General features: G+C 42.9%; 1 long non-coding RNA gene across 1 annotated transcript; it reads right to left on the reverse strand.

The window, feature by feature from the left end:
• Window positions 1-26,334, reverse strand: LOC128774446 (uncharacterized). The gene is made up of 3 exons (XR_008419008.1): window positions 25,980-26,334; window positions 23,358-23,447; window positions 1-157 (listed from the first exon to the last, which is right to left on the reverse strand). It is a non-coding gene; the product is annotated as an uncharacterized LOC128774446 (long non-coding RNA).

The raw sequence follows: 26,334 nt of genomic DNA on the forward strand, positions 1-26,334 counted from the left end.
CTCGGTCACTGGTTCTAGCAGGACTCGGAAAGTGGGTCCCAGCTCATTCTTCTAGGAGTTCCCAAGACGAGCATTTCATGTATTCATGTCCTAACGGAATGCAGCTCCCGTTCTTCTGAATTTCTGTCAGGGTTTCTTCCCGGAAACAAGCCTGAATCTGGAACAACAAACCATCGACTGTATCGATGAGGTGATGTCGTGGGCCTCCACAATCCACGAGACCTTTAGTAAAATATGTCTTGTTCAAATACTGTCCGGGAAGGGGAGGAATGAAACACGGGAACAGCCCAGAAAACGCAAGGGTCTCTGCAGCTCAGCAACCAGCTTGCCCAGGGAAGCCACCCAGCGCCCACTCCTCAGCACTCAGTACAATAAGACAAATTCTCTCTGGCGACTCAGGAGATGCCAAGTTGCTACAAAGCTCCCAAGGTCTCCCCTGGGGCGGGCGGCACAACCTGCTGGAAATGCAGCTCTGCTCTCTGTACTGAGGCAGCGGCAGAGGCCCTGAGTCCTCTGGGAGCAATCAAAGCCCTTCCTGCTCTCAGCTGCCCTGGGTCAGAAAAGCCGATGGTGCGCCCTCTGCTGGCTATCACTGCCTGGGCAAAGGAACCCGCCTCTCCGGGTCTATGGTGCTCGAGCTCTCTCTGTTGGCCATCGTGGGCATTCTTGCAATGTAGAAGGCCCTGGTCGCTCAGCTGAGACACTGAAGGTGCCTGGGCAACTAAACCTGTTCTCCACATTGGGAAAGGTTTTAATGACAGGGCCTGAGACACAAAGAAATCTTTTCCTTCTCCTTTCTTGTGAGTGAAGAATGAAACCGACGTTATTAACGTAATGACATCATTTGTAATGTTTTAAGCAAAACAAACCGCCAATTTACACTTGCTGAGCAAGTGGTAATTGTGTTTACCACCAAAATACTTAGGTTAGATAAAGAACGAACAACTTTGAGAGAGATACCGGCGTAAGCTATGGAATGAATGAGTCCTAGGGATACAAGGGACAGCCAATGTAATGGAGTCAATCCTGTAATAATACTGTTGCATGCTTTCACAGGATAGCTACACTTGTGCTTAAGTACAATATAATTTATAGACATATGGAATGACTACAATGTATGCCTAAAACTCATACAACAAATGTGTGAACAATATTTCAATTAAAAATAGACATCCTTTACACTATGTTTAATTTCTCCTTCTTTGCCAATAAACTATCATTCCTGGGGCTCTTGGGTGGCTTAGCCGGCTAAGCGTCTGACTTTGACGCAAGTCGTGATCTTGCAGTCCATGAGTTTGAGCCCCGCGTCAGGCTCTGTCCTGAGAGCTCAGAGCCTCGAGCCTGCCTCAGATTCGGTATCTCCCACTCTCTCCCCCCTCCCCAGCTCGGGATCTCTCAAAAAAAGAAAAAAAGAAACATTAAAAATGAAAAATCATTCCTCATTTGGAATTTGTGAAATTCCATTTATACCAGATTCTCTAACATCACCATCTTGATGTGGAGAGCTTATCTGAAAAGTCACTAATAATATCTTTGATGACACGTATGTGACAAGGTCAGAATGAAACTTACAGGGAGCTATGAATCCGTTGTGAATTTACAGTATGTATCCTTGGCTAATATTTCCAATGAAACGTGCTTTAGGGACACGGATGGATGAAATAATGTCCACCAGTCATATAGGTAAATATCCTATAGGACCATTATGCCTTCAATTACTAATTGCCATCTCTTCAGCATTAAAAGAAAGCTGGGACAAGAAAATGTCTTTGAATTTGATGTAAGAGAAGACTAGAGTGTTTTAAAGTGTTCACCTACCTTCTGGAATGCTCAGATTAGTTGTGGACAGGAGGATAGCAACCCACGATTGGGATGCACACCGCTAGTCCCAGAGGGAGGATATGGACCTTATTGTCAATTTTTTAATCAATATCAGCAGTCCACCTCTACCAGATACAGACTTCAGGACCTGGGGACAACATGATGCCTGATGCCTGGGTTCAGAACTTGAGGAATGCCAGGTAGTGGGGGAGAGGGGAAATCCAACAGGGCCTGGGGCAGTGAGAGAGATGGCCCAGGACACCTCCCCACAGGGCAGACTTGGAGTATACCTGCCAAAGAGCAGCACAATCTCCCTCAAGACATCCCTCTCCATGACAGAACATGAGGCTGAGCCTCACAATTCCAGAAGAAATGAGGGATACCAATGGTTCAATTCCAATGGCTTCTGCAGAGCTTGGACCCAGGGATGTTGGAGTCTTGGGGTCATGGAACTCTGATGCCCATGATACCAGCCCTTTCTGCCCCAGCACTCAGAGCCACCTCATACATCCCCTCTCCCCTGATGTATCTAACGCCATCCACATACCTCGAGCAGGTGTCTACCTTCCTCTTTGTACTTCCTCTTTGTCACTGTTTCTCTCTAACCACATCTCTCTATGTTTCTTCCTTTCACTCTTTAGGGAGTGGTGTAACATATGGTGCTAACCTTCATTCTTATACATGTGAATATCCAATTTTCGCAGCACCAGTTATTCAAGAGACTATTCTTCTCCACTGTGTATTTTTGACTCCCTTGTCAAACACTAGTTGACTGTGCATGCATGGGTTTAGATTGGGCTCTCAATTTCCGTTCCATTGTCTTATGTGTGTGCTTATGCCAGTGACATAACAGACTTCTTTGTGTTACAATGAAGTTTGAAATCAAGAAGTGTGATGCCTCCTATTTTGTCCTTTCTTGCATTGGCTACTTAGGGTCTCTTTGTCGTTCCAAATACATTTGAGGAAATGTGTTTCTAATAGCATAAAAATTGCATCGGAGTCTTGATAGAGATAGCACTGAATCTCTAGGGGGCTTTGATTAGTATGGACATTGTATCTATATTAATTCCTTCTACAGATGGACATGGGGTGGCTTTTCACTGACTTGTGTGTTCTGTTTCTTCCATGAAAATTGAATTTCTTCCATTTCTGCACACAGGTTTTATAGTTTTCTGTAGAGATCTTTCACCTCCTTGGCTAAATTTATTCCAATAAATTTTATTGTTTTTGATGCTATTGTAAACGTATGGCCAACTAATCTTTGACAAAGCAGGAAAGATTATCCAAGGGAAAAAAGACAGTCTCTTTAACAAATGGTGCTGGGAGAAGTGGATAGCAACATGCAGAAGGTTGAAACTAGACCACTTTCTCACACCATTCACAAAAATAAACTCAAAATGGATAAAGGATCTGAATGTGAGACAGGAAACCATCCAAACCCTAGAGGAGAAAGCAGGAAAAGACCTCTCTGACCTCAGCCGTAGCAATTTCTTACTTGACACATCCCCAAAGGCAAGGGAATTAAAAGCAAAAATGAACTACTGGGACCTCATGAAGATAAAAAGCTTCTGCACAGCAAAGGAAACAACCGACAAAACTAAAAGGCAACAAACGGAATGGGAAAATATATTTGCAAATGACATATCGGACAAAGGGCTAGTATCCAAAATCTATAAAGAGCTCACCAAACTCCACACCCAAAAAACAATCTAGTGAATAAATGGGCAGAAAACATGAATAGACACTTCTCTAACGAAGACATCCAGATGGCCAACAGACACATGAAAAGATGCTCAACGTCGCTCCTCATCAGGGAAATACAAATCAAAACCACATTCAGATATCGCCTCACGCCAGTCAGAGTGGCCAAAATGAACAAATCAGGAGACTATAGATGCTGGCGAGGATGTGGAGAAATGGGAACCCTCTTGCACTCTTGGTGGGAATGCAAATTGGTGCAGCCACTCTGGAAAACAGTGTGGAGGTTCCTCAAAAAATTAAAAATAGACTACCCTGTGACCCAGCAATAGCACTGCTAGGAATTTACCCAAGGGATACAGGAGTACTGATGCATAGGGGCACTTGTACCCCAATGTTTATAGCAGCACTCTCAACAATAGCCAAATTATGGAAAGAACCTAAATGTCCATCAACTGATGAATGGATAAAGAAATTGTGGTTTATATACACAATGGAGTACTACATGGCAATGAGAAAGAATGAAATATGGCCCTTTTTAGCAACATGGTTGGAACTGGAGAGTGTTATGCTAAGTGAAATAAGCCATACAGAGAAAGACAGATACCATATGGTTTCACACTTATGTAGATCCTGAGAAACTTAACAGAAACCAATGGGGGAGGGGAAGGAAAAAAAAGAGGTTAGAGTGGAAGAGAGTCAAAACATAAGAGACTCTTAAAAACTGAGAACAAAATGAGGTTTGGTGGGGGGTGGGAGATAGGGGAGGGTGGGTGATGGGTATTGAGGAGGGCACATTTTGGGTTGAGCACTGGGTGTTGTATGGAAACCAATTCGACAATAAACTTCATATATTGAAAAAAAAATAAAATGTATTTAGTTTAAATTTATGTATGCATTTCTTTAGTATTTATTTTTTCAAGTTTTTTATTTAAATTCTAATTGGTTAGCATACAGTGTATGTTAATTTCAGGTATAGAATGTAGTCATCCATCACTTACATACAACACCCAGTGATCCTCACTGCTAGCGCCCTCCATAGCCCATCACCCATTTAACCCATGCCCCTGCCCACCTCACTTATAGTAACCCTCCATTTGCTATTTATAGTTAAGAGTCTGGTTTCTGGTTGATTTTTATTTCATTCAATTATGTGAGGGGTCACATTTATTGATTTGCATTTCTGAAACATCCTGCCTTTACAGGGAAAAAACCCTTCATCATGGTCAATGATCCTTTTCATGTGATCCTGAATTTGGTTTGCCTGTATGTTACTGGGAATTATTCATCTATATTCATCACGGGGATACTGGCCTATAGATTTCTGTTCAGCTAGTATCCTTTCTGGCTTCCTACCAGGGTAATTCCAGTCTCATGAAATGAGTTTGGTGGTGTTCATTCCTTTTGAATCAGTGAGAGTACTGCTGTTAGTTCTTCTACAAACGTTTGGTTAAATTCACCAATGAATCCACCTGGTCCTGGGGTTTTCTTCCTTGGCAGAACATCGATTACTGATTCAATTTACTTACATTGGTTATCTTCTTGTATTGATACAGTCTTCCTTTAATGGGTCTGTGCAAACCTTCTATATCTTCCTGATACAATCTTGGTAGGTTGTGTGTTTCTAAGAACCTATCCATTTCTTCTAGGTAGGTAGTTTTCTGTCATCTAATTTGGCCATAGTCGCCACTTTGTCTGCTTTATGTTTCTTTTGTATAAGGCATAATATCTTCTCTTTTATGTATAATTCTTTTGAATTTGGTCCTCTTTATGTCTTAGCATAGTCTATGTATAGTCCTGAAAATTTTATTTCACTCTTCTGAAAACTCACTGTTGGTCTTCTTCATATTTTCTATTGATTTCATGGTCTGTTTCATTGGTTTCCACTCTCATATGGATTAATTTCTCCCTTTTGAGAACATTGGGCATAGATTGTTTTTTTCTTCTAGTTCTTAGAAGTTAAAGGTAGGTTGTTCATTTGAGTCTCAAATCTATCCTCCACGCATGCAAATCCAGTGACACATCAGAGAACCTTCAATAGGTCTTTTCTGTCCTATTTCTCATTCTCAGAACTCTGAGAAATAGAATCCGAAAATTTATTTGAAGACACAATAAATGAAAACTTCCCTAATGTGGGGAAGGAAACAGATCCAAAGCAGGAGGCACAAAGAACCCTCATTATATTCAACAGAAGCAGATCCACACCAAGTCGTATACTAATTAAAACCCAAAATGTTGTGATAAAGAAAAACTTTCACAGCAAGAAAACAAAAGTTGACAGTTACCTACAAGGGAAACCCCATAAGGTTATCACTGGATGTATTTCAGTAAATGAGCAGCACGGTTTTGTAAAGTGAGTGAGTGAAACCGCAAGTGAGCAGCACGGTTTGGTAAAGGTGCCGAATGGAAAACATCTGCAGCCAAAGAGAGTCTATCCAGCAAACTATCATTCAGAAGGAAGGAGAGATTAAGAGGTTCCCAAATAAATACTAAGCGAGTTCACAATCAACAAACCACCCCTGCAAGAAATGTTAAAGGGGACTCTTTAAGTGGAAAAGAAACACCTAAAGTGACAATATTAAAGTGTGAAACGCAAAAGCAATAAAAATGAGTTTATCTGTAAAACATCAGTCAAGGTATTCACAATATGAAAGTTTTCGAAATAGGAACACTACATAGCTACAAAACGGGGAGGAGAGGAGTAAACAACTGGTTCAAACTTAAACAACTATCAACTTAATATAGACTCCTATATGCAGAAGTGGTTAGGTACAAACCTAATAATACCCACAAATCAAACACTACTAATACATATGCAGAGTATAAAGACAAACAATTTCAACTGTGAAATTGTGAAGAAACCCAGCAAATCGAAAAAAGAGAAAGAGAACAAAGGATCAGAAAAAATCAGAAATAACCAATATCAAGTAATAATAGGACAAGTACATGTCTATCAATTACTTTGAATAGAAACAGAATAAATGCTCAAATCAAAGGCACTGGGTGACAGGGGCAACTGGATGGCTCAATCGCTTGAGATTTCGACTCTTGATTTCAGTTCAGGCTATGATCGCAGGATCATGGGATTGAGCCCCAACTGGGCTCTACACTGAGCATGGAACTTGATGAGGATTCATTCTCATTCTCATTCTCTCTCTCCCTCTCTCTCTGTCTCTCTCTTCCCTCATTCCCCCCTCCCCGCCCTCCCATGCCTGTGCTCTCCCTCTTCATAATAAAAGGCACTGGATGATAGAATGAGTAAATATATAGGACCCATCTATCTTCTACCTACAAGAGACTAATTATAGAACTAAGGTTTCAAAAGAAATCTGCAGTAGCAGTACCTTTATCAGACAAAATAGATTTAAAAATAAAACTGTAACAAGAGACAAAGAAGGACAATATAATAATAAAAGATACAATCCAACAAAAAGAACAATTGGAAACATATATGCGCTCAATCTGAGAGCATTCAAATACACAAAGCAGTCCAAAACTAAAGAATTGATAGTCATCCAATAATAGTAGGGCACTTTAACACCCCAATGACATCAATGGAGAGATTTTTCCATCAGAAAATCACAAAGGAAGTAGAGACTTTGAATGATAGAGTAGACCAGATGGACTTAACCAATATATTTTAGACATTCCATCTTAAAACAGCACAATACACATTCGTTTCACGTGCACATAGAACATTCCCCACACTCGATAAAAAGATCATAAAACAAGTCAAAACAAAATCAAACCGATCGACACCATACCATGTGTCTTTTCAGACCACAATGCTATGAAACTAGAAGTCTGAAACAAAAAAAAAAAAAAAATTCCGGAAAAGGCACAAAATCATGAAAGTTAAATAACATGCTACTAAACAATCAATGGCTCAACCAACAAATCAAAGAGAAAATACAAAAAAAAAATGAAAACAAATGAAAATGAAAATACAACAATCCAAATTTCTGTAAAGCAGGAAAACTGGTTCTAACAGGGAAGTTTATAACAATACATGTCTGCCTCAGGAAAAAAAGAAACAAAAAAAACCCAAAAACTGAAGTAAACACCATAACTTTATAAAATAAAAACCAGACAAAGGACAACAAACAAAACTCACAAAGGACAGAATGAAGAAAATAATTAAAATCAAAAAGAAATAAATGATATAGAGATTAAAACTATGCATCCGATGCATCAAAAACAGATGAGGCAGTACGTGAAATCCTATCATACCGAGAGAGGCAGCGTGGCGGTGTGAAACAGTCCAGAGCCAAGCAAGAATGGAGCAAGGCAAAAACAACCTCCAGTGCACAGAGACAGGGGCGAAAAAAATGAACACACTCCCTTCCAGATGCAGGGCGGTGTCCACGGATAAACATCTCCCCGCTACAAGTGGGAGTGTAAACATAACTTACTTCTTGTCCTAGACCTAACCCTAACAATAACCCAAGTCCCAACACCTAAACATAACAGCTAACCCTAACCAGAACCCAAATACTAAACCCAGTCCCTATCCCTACGCCTAAACCCAAACCTAACCCTACCGAACTGAGAAAGTAAACAAACCCTGAACTAACCCTAAACTTGTGACTAAATCTCTTACTCTAACTCTCTAACTCTAACCCTAAAACCCTAACCCTAATGCTCTAACTATACCCACTAACCCTAAAATTATAAAACATAAAACTAACCCTAACCATAACCATAAAACTCTAACACTAACCCTAACGCTAACCGCGAATCGAATCTCCAAACCCATAACCCGAACGCAAGTCCTAGACCTAGACCTCACCTTATCCCTAAACCTAATGCAAACCCTAACACTAATGCTATCAACTTATCCTAACCCCACCATCTAACCATTATCCTAACTCTCAAACCCAAACAATAACTCTAAACCTAAGCCTAACGCAAGCCCAAACCTAATGCCTAAACCTAACTCTAACTCCAAACCCTAACCCTTAAGCATAACCCTAAACATAACCCTAATGCATAAACCTAACTCTATCCCCTAACACTATCCCCTAACACCAACCCTAACCCTAACCCTAACCCCTAACACCAAACCCAATCCCAAACCCTAACCCAACGCACACGACACACAGGAATGGTGTCACATCCACACTGGTGAAGTCCCTGGTCAGAACATTAACCCTAGTTAAGGATCTTTCTAGATGGGGACCCAATTCCTATCTCTGAGAACACCACAAACAAATGGCCCAAAGCAGTGCAGAATTACTCCACATGGAACATCGAACATCATCATGACATTTCCAATGCCCGCATGGAGCAGCACAAGGGGGCTGATGAGGCCCAACTGAAGATGGCACACACACGAGGCTGGTCCTGGAACACAACGACTAAGCCTGAACAGCCCATTCTGATGAGGCCCACACACATTCCTCTGGGGAGACCACTACACTGCGGAGGTTCAGCGCTTGGAGCTTCCTGGGACCTAACCCTAACCTTAACTGTGACACTCACATACCGCTCAAACTAAAACTCACCCCAACTCTAAACCTAACCCTACACATGACTCGCAACCGCGCATGGACCCTCATTCAGCCCTCAGGGTGATCACGGCACTGGTGTCGCTTTGGCCCTGGCAACATCCATGGAACGAACCTTAACCTTGGCAAAAGCTTTCTCCTAATGGGGACCCAATTCCTAAGTCTAAGGGCATGACGGACATGGGGCCGAGAAGCGGAGGAGGATTACGTGGCATGGAACCTGGAACATCACCATGTCATTTCCAAAGACCAGAAGGAGCTCCACAGGGGACTTCTTGAAGTCTAACCGAGGAGTGGCACTGGCACCCAAAACTCAGCCTAACTGGGACCCTCCTTAGACCCCTCTACTCAGCCTTGTGGGGTGACAATGGCCCTACTGGGGGTATAGTGCCAGGAGCCTCCTGTGACCAAGCCCTAATCTTAACAGTGACCCACAGTATACACGTGAACCTAAACCTCACCTCATCTTTAACACTCACCCTACACCTGACTCGCACCATGCGTGTGCCCTCATATAATCGATTCAGGGAGATCACAGGACTGGTGTCACTTCAGCCCTGGAGATTTCCCTGGCCAAAACCCTAACTGTAGCTAAGGCTTTCTGCATATGGAGACCGAATTTCCACAGTCTGACAAGAGCAGGCACAATTGGTTGAGAAGCGGTTCAGGATAATTGTGTGTGAAGTGTGGAACATCACCATGTCATTTCCAAAGCAGGGCTTCAGATGCACAGGAGGATTCCTGAGGCCTACTGAAGAGTGTGGATATAGGTGTGGGGCTGTGGAATGCAAAGACTAATACTGACCGGTACCCTTCCTTCTGCACCCCAGTCAGCCCTTCGGGGAGACAACTGCACTGCTGTAGGTTCAGGGTCTAGAACCTCCTGGGAACTAATCTCAACCATAAACAGAAACGTAACCCTAATGCTACACCTAAACCTAACACGAACTCTCACACTAACTCTAAACCAGACCTACACCCGCCCATGTGCCCACATTTCAGCCCTCCATGGAATTCATGAGAATGGTATCGCTTTGGCCCTGGCGACGTCCCTGTACCAAACGCTAATCCTAGCTAAGGCTCTCTCACCATGGAGACCCAATTCCAAAGTCTGATAACAGCATGTACATGGCTTCCAGAATCAGTGCAGAAATACTCAACATAACATGGAACATCACCATGTCATATCCAAAACACGACTGCAGCTACAACAGAGGATTTATGAGTACTACATGAAGAGCATTCCATACACTTGTCTGGACTTTGTACACAAAGAAAAATCCATACTGGAAACCTCCTTTGTGTACTCCACTCAGCCCTTTGGGGAGACAACTTCGGGGAGACAGCTGGACGAGGGGATTCCTGAGCCCCACCAGAAGGGTGGCCCATACATTTGACTGGCCATGGAACACAAAGACTAATCCTGACCGGCACCCTCCCTTGTGTACTCCACTGAAACCTTCAGGGAGACAACTCCTCTGCTGTGGGTTCAGTACCTGGAGCCTCCTGGGACATAACCCTGACCCTAACCCTAACCCTAACCCTAAAGCTTACCCTACACCTGACCCTATCTATCACACTAACTCTAAAACAGACCCAGAGCCAAGAATGTGCCCTCACGTCACCCTCCATGGATTCACAACACTGGTGTCACTTTGGCCCTGGCAATGTCCCTGGACCGAACCCTAACCCTAGGTAAGGCTTTCTTCCCTGGGGACCCAATTCCAAAGTCTGACAACAGCATGCACACGGGTTCAAGAATCAGTGGAGAAATACTCACCATGGAACGTGTAACATCACAACATCATTTCCAAAGATCTATGGCAGCTGTACTAGAGGTCTTCTTAGGCCTAACCAAAGGGTGGCCCATATATTTGTCTAGCCTTGGAATCAAAAAACTAATCCTGACGGGCACCTTCCCTTGTGTACTCCACTCAGAACTTTGGGGAGACATTGCTCTGCTGTGGGGTGTCTAGAGACTCCTGGGACCTAACCCTAACCCTAAACATAACCTTAAACATAAGCATCACCCTACACCTAACCCTATCTGTAACCCTAACCCTACACGTGACCCGCACCGTCGCATGGGCCCTCACTTCAGCCCTCGAGGGAGATCACGAGACTGGAGTCGCTTCAGCCCTGGCGATGTCCCTGGACCGAACCCTAACCCTAGCTAACACTAGCTAAGGCTCTCTCCCCATGGGGACCCAAAACCAAGTGTGACAACACCACGCACCTGGGGTCCAGAAGTGGTGCAGGATCACTCGGCATAGAACCTGGAACAACACCATGTCCTTTCAAAGACCCGGCTGCGGCATCCGAGAGGATTCCAGAGGCCTCACTGACCAGTGGCCCAAAGAGCTGTGTGGTCTTGGAAGACCAAGACTAATCATGACTAACACCCTACCATGTGCCCTCATCTTATTCCTTCGGGAAGACAACTGCACTGCTGTGGGTTCAGCGCCTGGAGCATCCTGGGTCCTAACACTACCCTAAACCTAAGCCTAACAAGAACCCTCAACCGAAACCTAATCCTATCTCAAACACTAACCCTCCACTTGACCATCACCATCGCATGGGCTCTCACTTCATCCCTGGAGGGACATCACGAGACTGGAGTCGCTTCGGACCTGGCGACATCCAGGGACAGAATGTTAACCCTAGCTAAGGCTCTCTCCCCATGTGGACCCAAAACCAAAGTCTGACAACACCACATACCTGGGCTCCAGAAGCGGTGCAGGATCACTCGGGATAGAACCTGGAAGGTCCCCATGTTCTTTCGAAGGCCTGGCTGCAGCTGCCTGATAGGATTCCTGAGGTCTACTACACCAGTGACCCATAGAGTTGTCAGGCCTTGGAACCAAAAGACTAATCCTGACTAGCACCCTCCCTTGTACACTCAGCCCAGCGGGGAGACAACGGCACTGCTGTGCTTTCAGTGCCTGGAGCCTCCTGGGACCTAATTCTAACCCTAACCCTAAACGCAATCCTAACCAGAACCCTCAACCGAAACCTAATCCTATCTTGAACTCTAACCCTACACTTGACCCACATCGTCGCTGGGCCTCAATTCAGCCCGTGAGGGAGATCACGAACCTGGAGTCGCTTCGGTCCTGCCGACTACCCTGGACCTCACCCTAACCCTGGTTAAGGCACAAACCCTGTGGGGAACCAGTTGCAAAGACTGACAACAGGAAACACACGGTTTCGAGATCAGTGTAGAAATACTCTACACAGAATGTAGAACATCACTACATCATTTCCAAAGCATGACTGCAGCTGCACAAGAGGATTCCTAAGGCCTATCTGAAGTGTCTCTCATACATTAGTCTGGAATTGGAACCCAAAGACTTATCCTGACTGACACCCTCCCTGGGGACACCACTCGGCCCCTCAGGTAGACAACAGCACTGTTGTGGAATCAGTGCTTGGAGCCTCCTGGGACCTAACCCTAACCGAAACCATAACCCAAACCATATCCCTCAACCTACACTTAACCCTTTCTCTAACCCTAACCCTGTACTTCACCTGAAACTTCGCATGGGCCCTCAATCAGCCCTCTAGGAAGATCATGAAACTGGAGTCGCTTCAGCCCTGGTGACTTCCCAGGACCAAACCCTAACCCTAGCTAAGGCTATCTCCCCATGTGGAATAAATTTCAAGTCTGAAAACAGCATGCACATGAGATCGACAATCAGTGCAGAAATACTCGGCATGGAACATGGAAATTCACCATGTCATTTGCAAAGCGCGACTGCAGCTGCATGAGAGGATTCCTGAGGCCTACCTGTAGGGTGGCCAATACATTTTTCTGGCCTTGAAACCCAAAGCCTAATGCTGACCGGCACCCTCCTTTGTGTAGTGCACTCAGCCCTTTAGGGAGACAACTGATCTACTATGGGTTCAGTGCCTGGAGTCTCCTGTGACCTAACCCAAACCCTATCCATGACCCAAACCATAACCCTCACCCTACACCTAACCCTATCTAGCACAGTAACTCTACAGCGGACTCACAGCCACACATTTTCCCTCACTTCACCTTCCATGGAATTAACAACACTGGTGTCGCTTCAGCCCTGGCAACTTCCCTGGACCAAATCCTAAACCTAGCTAAGCCTCTCTTCCCATGGGGTCCCAACTCCAAAGTCTGACAATACCACACAGACGGGTTCGAGAATCAGTGCAGAAATACTCAGTATGGAGCGTGTAACATCACCATGTCGTTTTCAAAGCGTGACTGCATCTGCACGAGAGGATTCCTGAGGCCTACCTGAAGGATGGCCCATACATTCATCTGGCCTTGAAACCCAAAGACTAATCCTGACCAGCACCCTCCCTTGTGTCCCCCACTCAGCCCTTTGGGGAGACAAAGGTTCTTCTGTGGGGTCAGTGCCTGGAGCCTCCTGGGACCTAACACTAACCCTACACATAACCCTAACCGTAACACTCACCCTACACTTAACCCATTCTCTAACACTAACCATACACTTGACGCGCACCCTCCCATGTGCCCTCATTTCAGCCCTTGAGGGAGATCACAAAACTGGAGTCGCTTGAGCCGGGTCTATTTGCCTGGACCGAATCCTAACCCTAGCTAAGACTCTCTCACCATGGGGACCCAATTCCAAAGTCTAACAACAGCCCGCTCAAGGGTTCAAGAATCGGTACAGAAATACTCGGCATGGAACGTGGAATATCAGTATGTCATTTTCTAAGGGTGACTGCAGCTGCAAGAGAGGTTTACCAAGGCTTACCCGAAGGGTGGCCCAGATATTTGTGTGGCCTAGAATCCAAAGGCTAATCATGACCGGCACCCTCCCTTGTGTCTTCCACTCAGCCCTTCGGGGAAACATCTGCACTGCCTTGGGGTCAGTGTCTGGAGGCTCCTGAGACCTAAACCTAACAGAAACCCTAACCAGAACCCTAAGGCGAACCCAAACCCTATATCGAACTCTAACCCTACACTTGAAGCACACAGTCACATGGGCCCCCACTTCAGCCCTCGAGGAAGGTCATGAAACTGGTCTCGTCAACACTGGTGATGTCCCTGGATCGAACCCTAACCCTAGCTAACGCTCTCTCCCCATGGGTACCCAATACCAAAGTCTGACAACCCCACGCGATTGGGGTCCTGAAGCGGTACAGGATCACCTGGCATAGAACCTGGAACATCACTATGTTGTTTCCAAGCCCCACTGTAGCTTCCCCTGAGAATTCCTGAGGCCTACCCGACCAGTAGCCCATACAGTTGTCTGGCCTTCGAACCCAAAAATTAATCCTGACGAGCATGATCCACTGTGCCCTCACTCAGCCCTTCCGGGAGACAACTGCACTGCTGTGGGGTCAGCGCTTGGATCCCCCTGGGAACTAACCCTAACCCTAACACTAGCCAGAACTCTCAACAAAACCCTAACCCTATCTCAATTCAAAGCCTATTCATGACATGCACCTTCGCATGGGCCCTCAATCCAACCCTCCAAGGAGATCACAAGACTGGATTCGCTTTGTCATTGGTGATGTCACTCAATTGAACCCTAAATTTAGCTAAGGTCTCTCCCATGGGGACCCAATACCAAAGTCTGAAAATACCACGTGTCTGGGCGCATGAAGCAGTACAGAATCACTCGGCAAAAATCTTGGAACATCACCATGTCCTTTCAAAATCCTGGCTGCAATACAGAGAAAGACAGATACCATATGGTTTCACTCTTATGTGGATCCTGAGAAACATAACAGAAACCCATGGGGGAGGGGAAGGAAAAAAAAAAAAAGAGGTTAGAGTGGGAGAGAGCCAAAGCATTAGAGACTGTTAAAAACTGAGAACAAACTGAGGGTTGATGGGGGGTGGGAGGGAGGGCAGGGTGGGAGGGAGGGCAGGGTGGGTGATGGGTATTGAGGAGGGCACCTTTTGGGATGAGCACTGGGTGTTGTATGGAAACCAATTTGACAGTAAATTTCATATATTAAAATATAAAAAAAAAAACAAAAAACAAAAAACAAAATCCTGGCTGCAGCTGCCCAAGAGGATACCTGAGGCCACCCTGAAGGGTGGCCTATACATTTGTCTGACCTTGGAACTCAAAGACTAATCCTGACCGGCATCCTCCCTTGTGTACTCCACTCAGCCCTTCGGGGGGACAGTTGCTCTGATGTAGGGTTAGTGCCTGGAGTCTCCTGGGACATACCCTAACCCTAACCGTAATCCTAACCCTAGCCTTCAACCTGCTCCTAACCCTATTTATCACACTAACTCTACAGCAGGCCCACAGCTGTGCATGTGCCGTCACCTCAGTCCTCCATGGAATTTATGATACTGGTGTCGCCTCAGCCCTGTCGTCCCTGGTCCGAACCCTAACTGTTGCTATGGCTCTCTCCCCATGGGACCCAATTCCAAAGTCTGACTACAACACGCACACGGGTTCGACAAAAGGTGCAGAAACACTTGGCATGGAACCTGAAACATCACCATGTGATTTCCAAAGCGCGAGTGTGTCTACAAGAGAGTATTTCTGAGGCCTACCTGAATAACGTCCCATAGAGTAGTCTGGTCTTGGAACCCAAAGAATAATCCTGACTGGTACCCTCCCTTGTGTACTCCACTCAGCCCTTCGTGGAGACAAGTGCACTGTTGGGGTTTCAGTGCCTGGAGCATCCTGGGTCCTAAGTCTAACCCTAACCTTACCCCTAACCATAACCCTCAACCTACATCTAACCCTGTCTCATTAAAAAGGACAACATCAGAATCAGAGGGCTCCCAGAAGATGAAGAGAGAGACAAAGGGGTAGAAGTGTTAAGTCAGCAAGTCATAGCGGATATATATATATATATATATATATATATATATATATATATATATTTTTACCTAGGAAAAGGCACAGACATTAAAGTCCAGGAAGCACAGAAGACTCTCATAAGATTCCATAAAAATCCACCAGTAAAAGGAATATCACATTCAAATTCACAAAATACTCAGGCAAAGAAAGAATCATGAACGCAGCAAGGGAAAAAAGTCCTTAACCAACAAGGGAAGACAACACAGATCAGGTTTGCAGCAGACCTACCCACAGAGGCTTGGCAGGCCAGAAAGGAGTGGCAAGATATACTCAATGTGCTGAATCAGAAAACTATGCAGCCAAGAATTCCTTATCCAGCAAGTCTGTCGTTCAAAATAGAAGGACAGATTAAAAGTTTCCCAGACAATAAAACTTAAAGGAGTTTGTGACCACTAAGCAATTCCTCAAGGAATTTTCAGGGGGGCTCCCTGAGGGGAGAAAAGATAAAAAAAAAAGAATAAAAAAACACCAAAAGTACCAAAGACTGGATAGCACAAAAAAACACCACCACAAAATCCAACGCTACAAGACACATAACGGCCATAATCTCATATCTGTGAGTACTCACTCTAAACGTCAATGGCATAGATGCTCCAATCAAAATACACAAGGTAACAGGGTGGGGAAAAAAACAAGATCCATCTATATGCTGTTTACAAGAGACCCATATTAGACCTAAAGGCGCCTTCAGATTGAAAGGAAGGGGCTGCAGAACCATCTATCATGCTAATGATCGCCAAAGAAAGACGGAGTAGCCTTGCTCATATCAGACAATCTAGATTTCAAAATAAAGACTGTAACAAGAGATGAATAAGTGTGTTGTATCATAATTGAGGGGGTCTATCCACCAAGAAGGCCTAACAATTGTAAACATTTATGCTCCCAATGTGAAAGCACACAAAGATATAAATCAATTAATCACAAATATAAAGAAGCTCATTGATAATAAAACCATAATACTATGGGACTTCAACACCCCATTATGACAACAGAAAGATCATTTAAACAGAAAATCAACAAACAAACAATGGATTTGAGTGTATATAAAAACACTATATTTGAGTGAATATACACATACATATATACACACACACACATACATACACACACACACATATACATAGTGATATATATATCACTTATATATATTTATATATATATATATATATATATAAAAGACTGAAATCTTGCCATTTGCAACTACGTGTTTAGAACTGTAGGGTATTATGTTAAGTGAAATTAGAGAAAGACAAAAATCATGACTTCACTCACATGAGGACTTTAAGAGACAAAACATGAACATAAGGGAAGGGAAACAAAAATAAAAACAGTCAGGGGGACAAAACAGAATGGACTCATAACTATGTAGGACAGACAGAGTGTTACTGGACAGGATGTGGGAGGGGGTTTGGCTAAATGGGTAAGGGGAATTAAGGAATATACTCATGAAATCATTGTTGCACTATATGCTAACTAATTTGGATGTAAATTTTAAAACATAAAAAAAAATGAAAAAAAAAAGGAATGAATGGGTGAACCAAGAAGTTAAAGAGAAAACTAAAAAGTACATGGAAGCCAATGAAACGGATAACACCACACCCCTAAACCTCTGGGATTCAGCAAAAGTAGTAATAAGAGGAAGTTTATAACAATCCAGGCCTTCCAAAAGAGGTAAGAGGGTCTCAGATACACAGCCCAACTTTATACCTTAAAGAGCTGGAAAAAGAACAACAAATAAAACCAAAACCAGCAGAAGACAAGAAATGATAAAGATTACAGCAAAAATCAATGCTATCGAAACTGAAAACAAAAACAAAAACACACACAGAAAAAAAACAACAACAAATAACCCCCTCCACCCACACACAAAACAGTAGAACAGATCATTGAAACCAGAAGCTTGTTCTTTGAAATAATTAATAACATTGATAAACCACTAGCCAGTTGGATCAAAAAGAAAAAGGAAAGGACCCAAATAAATAAAATTACGAATGAAAGAGGAGAGGTCACAACCAACGCAGCAGAAATACAAATAATAAGAGAATATTACCAGCAAATATATGCCAATAAAATGGACAATCTGGAAGAAAGAGACAAATTCCTAGAAATATATAAACTAACAAAACTGAAACAGGAAGAAATAGAAAATTTGAACAGACCCATAACCAGTAAAGACATTGAATTACTAATCAAAAATTTCCCAAGAAAAAGAGCCTAGGGCCAGATGGCTTTCCAGGGGAATTCTACTAAACATTTAAGGAAGAGTTAACACCTATGCTCTTGAAGCTGTCCCAAAAAAAGAAATGGAAGTAAAACTTCCAAACATTTTCTCTGAACCCAGCTTTACCTTGATTCCAAAACCAGAAAAAGACCCACTAAAAAGGAGAAGTATACACAAATTTTCATGATGAACATGGATACAAAAATCTTACACAAGATATGAACCAACCAGATCTAACAATACATTTAAACGTTACTCACCACGACCAAGTGGGATTAATACCTGGAATACAAATTGGGTTCAATATCCACAAAACAATCAATGTGACTTATCACATCGATAAAAGAAAGGACAAGAACCACATGATCCTCTCAATAGATGCAGAGAAAGCATTTGACAAACTACAGCATCCTTTCTTGATAACATCCCTCAAGAACGTAGGGATAGAAGGATCATACCTCGAGATCATAAAAGGCATATATGAAAGGCCCGATGCTAATATTGTCCTCAAAGGGGCAACACTGAGAGCTTTCCTCCTAAGGTCAGGAACAAGACAAGGATGTCCACTCTCGCCACTGGTATTCAACATAATATGGGAATTCTTAGCCTCAGCAATCAAACAACACAAAGAAATAAAAGGCATCCAAATCGTCCAGGAGGAGCTCAACCTTTCACTCTTCATAGATGGCATGAAACTCTATGTGGAAAACCCACAATAGTCAACAAAAAACTGCTAGAAATAATACAGGAATTCAGCAAAGTGGCAGGATACAAAATCAATGCACAGAAATCAGTTGCATTCCTATGCACCAACAATGAAGCAAGAGAAAGAGGGATCAGGGAATCGATCCCATTTAAAATTGCACCAAAACCCATAAAATACCTAGGAATAAATCTAACCAAATAGGTGAAAAATCTATACACTGAAAACTATAGAAAGCTTATGAAAGAAATTGCAGATGGCAAGCACACAGAAAAGACAAATATTGCATGCTCCTGGATAGGAAGAACAAATATTGTTAAAATGTCAATAGTACCCAGAACAATCTACATAGTCAACACAATACTTATCAAAATAATACCATCATTCTTCACGGAGCTACAACAAAGAATCCTACAATTTGTATGGAACCAGAAAAGACCCGGAATAGCCAAAGCTATCTTGAAAAAGAAAACCTAAGTAGGAAGCATCACAATCCTGGACTTCAAGCTGTATTACAAAGCAGTAATCACCAAGACAGTATGCTCTTGCCACAAGAACAGACACTCAGATGAGTGGAAGAGAATACGAACACAGAAATGGACCCAGAAACGTATGGCCAACTAATCTTTGACAAAAAGGATAGAATATCCAATGGAATAAATACAGTCTCCTCAGCAAGAGTGCTGGGAAAACTGGACAGCGACATACAGAAGAATGAGTCTGGACCACTTTCTCACACTCAAAATGGATGAAAGACACTCAAAATGGATGAAAGACCTAAATGTAACATAGGAAGCCATCAAAACCCTCGAGGAGAAAGCTGGCAGAAACCTCTTTGATGTTTGCTTCCACAACTTCTTAGTCAACAAGTCTCCAGAGGCAAGGGAAACAAAAGCAAAAATGAACGATTAAGACCTCATCAAAATAAAAAGCTTCTGCACAGTGAAGGAAACAATCAGCAAAACTAAAAGGCAACCAACAGAATGGGAGAAGATATTTGCAAACGACATATGAGATAAAGGATTAGTATACAAAATCTATAAAGAACATATCGAACTCAATACCCAAAAAACAAGTAATCCAGTGAAGAAATGAGCAAAGACATGAGCAAACATCTTCCAAGGATGACATCCAGATGGCCAAATGAAACATGAAAAAATGCTCAACATCACTCATCATCATGGAAGTACAAATCAAAAACACAATGAGATAACACCTCACCCCTGTGAGAATGGCTAACACTAACAACTCGGGCAACAACAGATGTTGGCGAGGAAGCAGAGAAAGAGTAACTCTTGCACTGCTGGCGGGAATGCAAACTGGCACAGTCACTCTGGAAACCAGTAGGTAGGTTCCTCACAAAATGAAAAAGAGGACTACTCTACAACCCAGCAGTTGCACTACTAGGTATTTATCCGAATGATACAGATGTGCTATTTTGAAGGGAAAAGTGAACCTCAAAGTTATAGAAGCACCATCAACAACAGCTAAAGTATGGAAAAAACCAAAATGTCCATCGATGGATGAATGGATAAAGAAGATGTGGTGTATACACACACACACACACACACACACACACACACACACACACACACACTAGAGTATTGCTTAGCAATCCAAAAGAATAAAATGTTGCCATTTAACCTGCATGGATGGAACTAGAGGGTATTATGCTAAGCGAATTTAGTCAGAGAAAGACAAATATTATAGGACCTCACTCGTATGAGGACTTTAAGATACAAAACAGATGAATATAAAGGACGGGAAGCAAAATAATATAAAAACATGGAGGGGGACAAAAATATAAAAAAAAAACCCTCTTACGTGTGGAGAATAAACAGGGTTACTGGAGGGACTATTGGAGGGCTGATGTGCTAAATGGGTAAGGGACTTTAAGTAATCTACTACTGAGATCATTGTTCCACATTATGCTAACTTGGATGTAAATTAAAAAATAAATTAACTAAAAATTAAAAAAATTATCCCAGTAAATAAAAGACATCCCAACAGAATATTGTTGAAAAGGTGTCAGTCATGAGTCCCCACTAAGGTTTGTACCTAAGTGGCTTTCTTAATTTCCCTAGTTTCTCATAAATACGGACAGTGCGCTCTGACACAAATCTGCTCTTGCCCTGCCTCAAGGTGAGCAGAAAGAATATATTCACCTTTGACTTGGCTTGTTAAAAATAAAAGAGAAAAGCAAATTCATTTAAGATAAAGCAACTTTTACTCATGATGCAAAATCTGCTTGACTACTTTGGACATAATGTATTGCATTTGTTTATGGCTGACTTTGCCTAAATTAGTGAATCTATTTAAATGACCAAATATTGCACATTTCACTTAGTTGCAAACACACACACACACACACACACACACACACACACACACACAAATAGCATGAAACAAAAGTGAATAGTATATAACATAAATGCAGTAAGGACATAAAAGATTAGTTTTCCTATAAAACATAAAATAACTGCTTTGGCAACAGTTTTCCATTTGATAACTTCACAAGCAAATTTATATTGACTTCCAATTTATTAACCATTTTTAGAAATACTATGTTTAATGATAACTCTAAATACAAATGGGATTATTTTTCAGAAAGAGGGAAACATTTTTTTTCTCCTTAGTATATTAATTAAGCTGAAAACTGAAAGGATATCAGTTTTGTAAAAGACAATCCCAACAGACAACATTGTTGGTATCTGAACCATCATGTCAGTAAAAGTACAGTCAGTGAGGCTGTATCCTTGACTGAAATCATGCACCATTTGTGGAGGGAACGCCAGAAACTCTCCTCCAACATGATGATTGTCATTCAGGAGCTGTATTTTTTTTTTTTATTTGATGAAATGGCATGTTCAAACTATCTTTATCATGACTCCAGTCTCTGGCTTTTTAAGTCCAGATCAGTTCTAAAATGGTCTTAATTCATTTTCCTCGGGTAACTTCTCTTAATCCTGAATACCCAAATAAAAGAGACCTCAAATTAATTTTTTGATCATTAAAGAAAATAGGTCTACCAAAACGACATATACCAAACCTTACTAGCTATGATAGTATGCTTATCTCTTCCAAGTTACTAAAAGATTACTGCTTGTATTCAGCTTAATGGTCAACCTGGCATTTAATGGGAGCCTAGGGAAACAACAGTAATGTATTTTTGGAATTTCAGGATATTTCTTTGTTTCAATCAGCAGTCACTATAAATATGTTATGGTCTACAGATTTATTCTAGACCTATTTTCTATGTTTAAGTTTATATTTGAGAGAGAGAGAAAGAGCATGAGCCAGGGAGGGGCAGAGAGAGGGAACACAGAATCGCAATCAGGCTCCAGGCTCCCAGCTGCCAGCACAAAGCCCAACATGGAGTTCAAAGTCATGAGCAGTGAGATCATGACCTGTGCCAAAGTCAGATGATTAACCAACTGAGCCACACAGATGCCCGAAGACCTATTTTAAATTTGCAAATATCAGACTCCAAAAGTACTGACTATTATCTAAGCCTTTAGCTCATTCACAAGTTGCAATTGACTTTGAACAAAAGTAATTTTGATAAGATGCGCTAGTCTTCTATTTTTAGGAGCTACACAGACATAGAAGCAGAAAACCAACAGCTTCCTCATACACAACTTAAGAATCATCTCTACACCACTGATGCCAATTTAAAACAACCATTATATGGCCACTTGATCAACATTCATAAGGTCATGGCAATGGTTTGGAAATGCCAAATGAAACCAGAGCTCAACACGTGTAAGGAGTCACACCATGACCCTTAGGATTTCCATCTACATGTCCAAATGACAACTATTAACAGCTGCTTTCCTGTCAATTTAATGATGGTACAACTTACATGAATGCAAATATAACATACTTTTTAAAACAAAGCTCATTCTGAAATAGACAATCTATGCAGACAAATCCTAAGTTCTATTTCAAAAATCAGCTGCACCCAAAGAAAGAACGATACTCTCTTAACTATAAATAACTGACTTTCAAAATCTACGACGGGTTTTCACCAATACAGCTCAGTCATGTTACCAAGAACACATGGTAAACTCTCACAACAAAGGCAATGACCTTTTCCTCTATATTGTAGGAAAAAATAACAGCTATTATCTTGACATTATGAATTCATCCTATAATTCAGACCTGTTAAAAAGGAAACAAACTCTCTCAGTATTCTTACTGGCTAAATTTTGCAAAGAAAAGAATACGTTTATATAATCATTAAGGATAACAGAAATTCCAGCAGTAAAAAATAAAAGGATGTGATATTGAAATTCAACCTGTGGGTATAATTACTCAGATACTAAACTTAATCCCATTTCCTGAATTGTTACACCAGCTTTACACGTACCATTGCTTATATTATACCATGCTGAAATATGGCTTTTCCCCATTCATCTTGGGGACATATGGTAGATGAAAGAAAGTGGGCTTTGGAGCCCATGAGAACAAAGTTATCCAAAGGACAGCACTTACTAGTATTGTGATCTCAGAAACATGACCTACTCTCTTTTGAGCTTCAGATTGTTGATTTTCAAAATGAAAATCATACTTACCTCACCTGGAGGTTATGATGTCCGTGCTAAAGATGTAATTCCAGTGCCAGCCAGGAACTTGGAGCATAGAGGTAGAGGGAAGATGCAAGCCTATACAAATAAATAAACAGAGTTATAACTTGGGCTAAGGGCAAACTGGGATTAGCACTGTGTGAGCAAATAACGGGCACAAGGGCATAAAGAAAAAAAAACCCATGTAGGTAGTGACTAGGTACAACAGACATAAACCTGTTATGGAATGGATTTGCCCCCAAAATCCATACATTGAAGTCCTAACTACCCATGGGACTGTACTTGGATACCAGATCTTGAAAGGTAAAGTGGAGGTCGAATGAGCTCATTTGCGGGGAGGGACTCTAGTCTGATAACCGGTGTCCTATAGGAAGAGAGTGGGCAACTACACACACAGAAGGAAGACCACGTGAAGACAGTGGGAAGGAGGCCATCCACCAGTCATGGAGAGAGGACACCCACCCTGGCCACACCTTGATCTGAAGTGTGAGAAAATAAATAAATCAATTTCTGTTGCTTAAGCCACCCAGTCTGTGGTACATTGTGATGGCAGACACAGCAAAACAATACGAAATCCTAATATTTACTTGCTCAGCAAATGGTTTGTGAGCCTTTGAAGGAGTCGGGCACTGTTCGAGGGCCCTAAGGAACCAGCCCTAAACAAAGCTAGTTTGGTCTTTGGAGCCCATGGAGCCGACAATCTGGCAGGGACTGCAGTAGGCAACATCCAGCAAGCAAGAAAGAAAACAGATGGTGCCAAGGGCCAGGAAGAAAAAGAATGCAGGGAAGGGATATGGGGTGTTCAGGTCGGAGAAGGAACAGTTTTCAGTTTTACATAGAGAGCTAGCAGAGAATCCACTGAGCAGGTGATGTCAGAGCAAGGTTATGACGGAATTGAGGGAGTATGTCTTGTTGGCACGTGGAAGTATATCTCCGACAGAGAGAGGCAAACTGATTGCAAAGACCTGATGCGGGAGTATGTGCTTGACAAGCTCAGGGAACAGGGAGGGGCCAGTGTGGCAGCAGCCCAGTAAACAACGGGAGGGGAATAGGAGAGGCCTATAGGGAGGTAGCAGAGTCTGGGGAGGGTAGCACCTGTGTGGTGCACAGCTGGAGTCAGGTGTCTGGAGACATGAACAGCTGTGGGCAGCGCATAAAGACTTAGAGGCCCCAGATGCTGGCATATAGAAGCCTGAGGCTGGCTGAGATCACCCCAAAGTAAGGGCGGGTGGAAAGCAGATGGGGGGCAGGAAGAAGACGAGGACCTACCAACACAGACACTGGTGAGCAGCGGCCCAGACGGTGGGAGGAGGAAGGGAGTAATTTTTAAAGAAAGGGGGTAATCAATTGAGACTGTAAAATGGTGCCACGTAATCCACATACTGAAGTTTGAGACTTCACTGTGACCTTCAGCGATGTGTGTCATCCATTAAAGAGATGAGACCTAGGGACAAGTGGGAGAGGAAGCCCATTCAGACTCAGCTGACAGAGAAACAAGGGAAGTTCTGCAGACACTGGCACGTGCGCTGCTAGGCGTAGGAAGACAAAGCAAGTGGTGCTGGATGGGAAGTGATTGCTCCCCGTGGGGCGGGAGAAACAGCTGCAGGTGCACAGGAAACAATAATGCTAGTATGTGCAACACGAAATATTTGTACTTGTGTAAGCTGTATCAGAGCGGATAACCATGGATAGTTAACCATGAGATAAAAATAACCTAAATGTAAAGTCAATATCAAACTAATTGTTGACCCAACATGGATAGGCAATCAAGGAAAGATGAAACGAAGTAAAAGGAACTCAGTGAACACAAACCCCACCTGCTTACCAGTAAAATCACCTCTAGCATTTCTAGTTTTAGAGGCCCCGCCTGCCTAGGGACATTCATGAAATGGCCATGGTATCCTGACCGTGGAAAAGTAGCATAATCACTTGTTTCCTAAATAGTGACTCATTTGAATGGCCACACGAGGGTTTTACTCTCTTCGTAAAACCGTAAAACCAATCAGTGAAATGGACCTTCCCGTGAAGAGGCGGGAATAGGGCAAGAAGACAAGTAGACCGATGGAGCTGCTTTAAAATGTTTTCAGCTTCACTGTTTTTTTTGAGAGAGAGAGAGAGACAGACAGACAGACAGACAGAACACACATGGGGAAGGGGCAGACAGAGAGTGAGACACAGGATTTGAAGCAGGCTCCATGTTCAGAGTCATCAGCACAGAGATGAAGCGAGGGTTCGAAACCACAAACCGTGAGACTATGACCTGAAGTGGGACACTTAATCCACTGAACGGCCGAGGCAGTGCAAAATACGTCTGGCCTAAAAGGAACATCAAGGCTACATCACCGATGAAGGGGTGCAGAAGGGGCATATGCATGATCCCCTCCCATGCCAAGGTGTGGGAAAGAACATGAGTGACACCCCTCCATCGCAGAGACAGTGGCGCAATGGTGACCCCCTACCTTGATGTGGGAGAGCGCATGTGTTAACCCCCTCCTGTCCAAAGGGGGGGGGAAGCTAATGCTTGAAAACCTTTCATACCCAGGGTGGAGGAAGTACTACCTAAGCCTTACCCTACCCCTTATGTCATTGTCAACCCTAACAATTAATTACCTTAAGAGATGTGTGTTTCTTCAGCTGTGAAAGTGAAAGAACCATTCATGAAATATCACATTTAATAGTGACACCACTACTCTCCCTAAAAGGTGGCACTGTGCATGGGTGACCATCTCACACACCAACCAGGGGCAAGGCAGAATCCTGAACCACTTCTGGCATCAAGTGGGGTGGGGCACATGTTTGAACACCCTCCAATGCTGAGGGGGGTTATGTGCATGTGTGAACACCCTTCCCACCGAGGTGAGTGGGGCCAAGCATGAACACTGTCCCTTGCTGAGGGAAGGTTGTGTGCCTGTACAAATGGTCTGCCTCACAGAGCGGGGGTTGTGGGCATGCCTGAACCCCCTTT

This window comes from Panthera pardus, unplaced genomic scaffold, assembly GCF_024362965.1.
Source record: "Panthera pardus isolate Hobbes unplaced genomic scaffold, ASM2436296v1 HiC_scaffold_316, whole genome shotgun sequence".
Taxonomy (NCBI): Eukaryota; Metazoa; Chordata; class Mammalia; order Carnivora; family Felidae; genus Panthera; species Panthera pardus.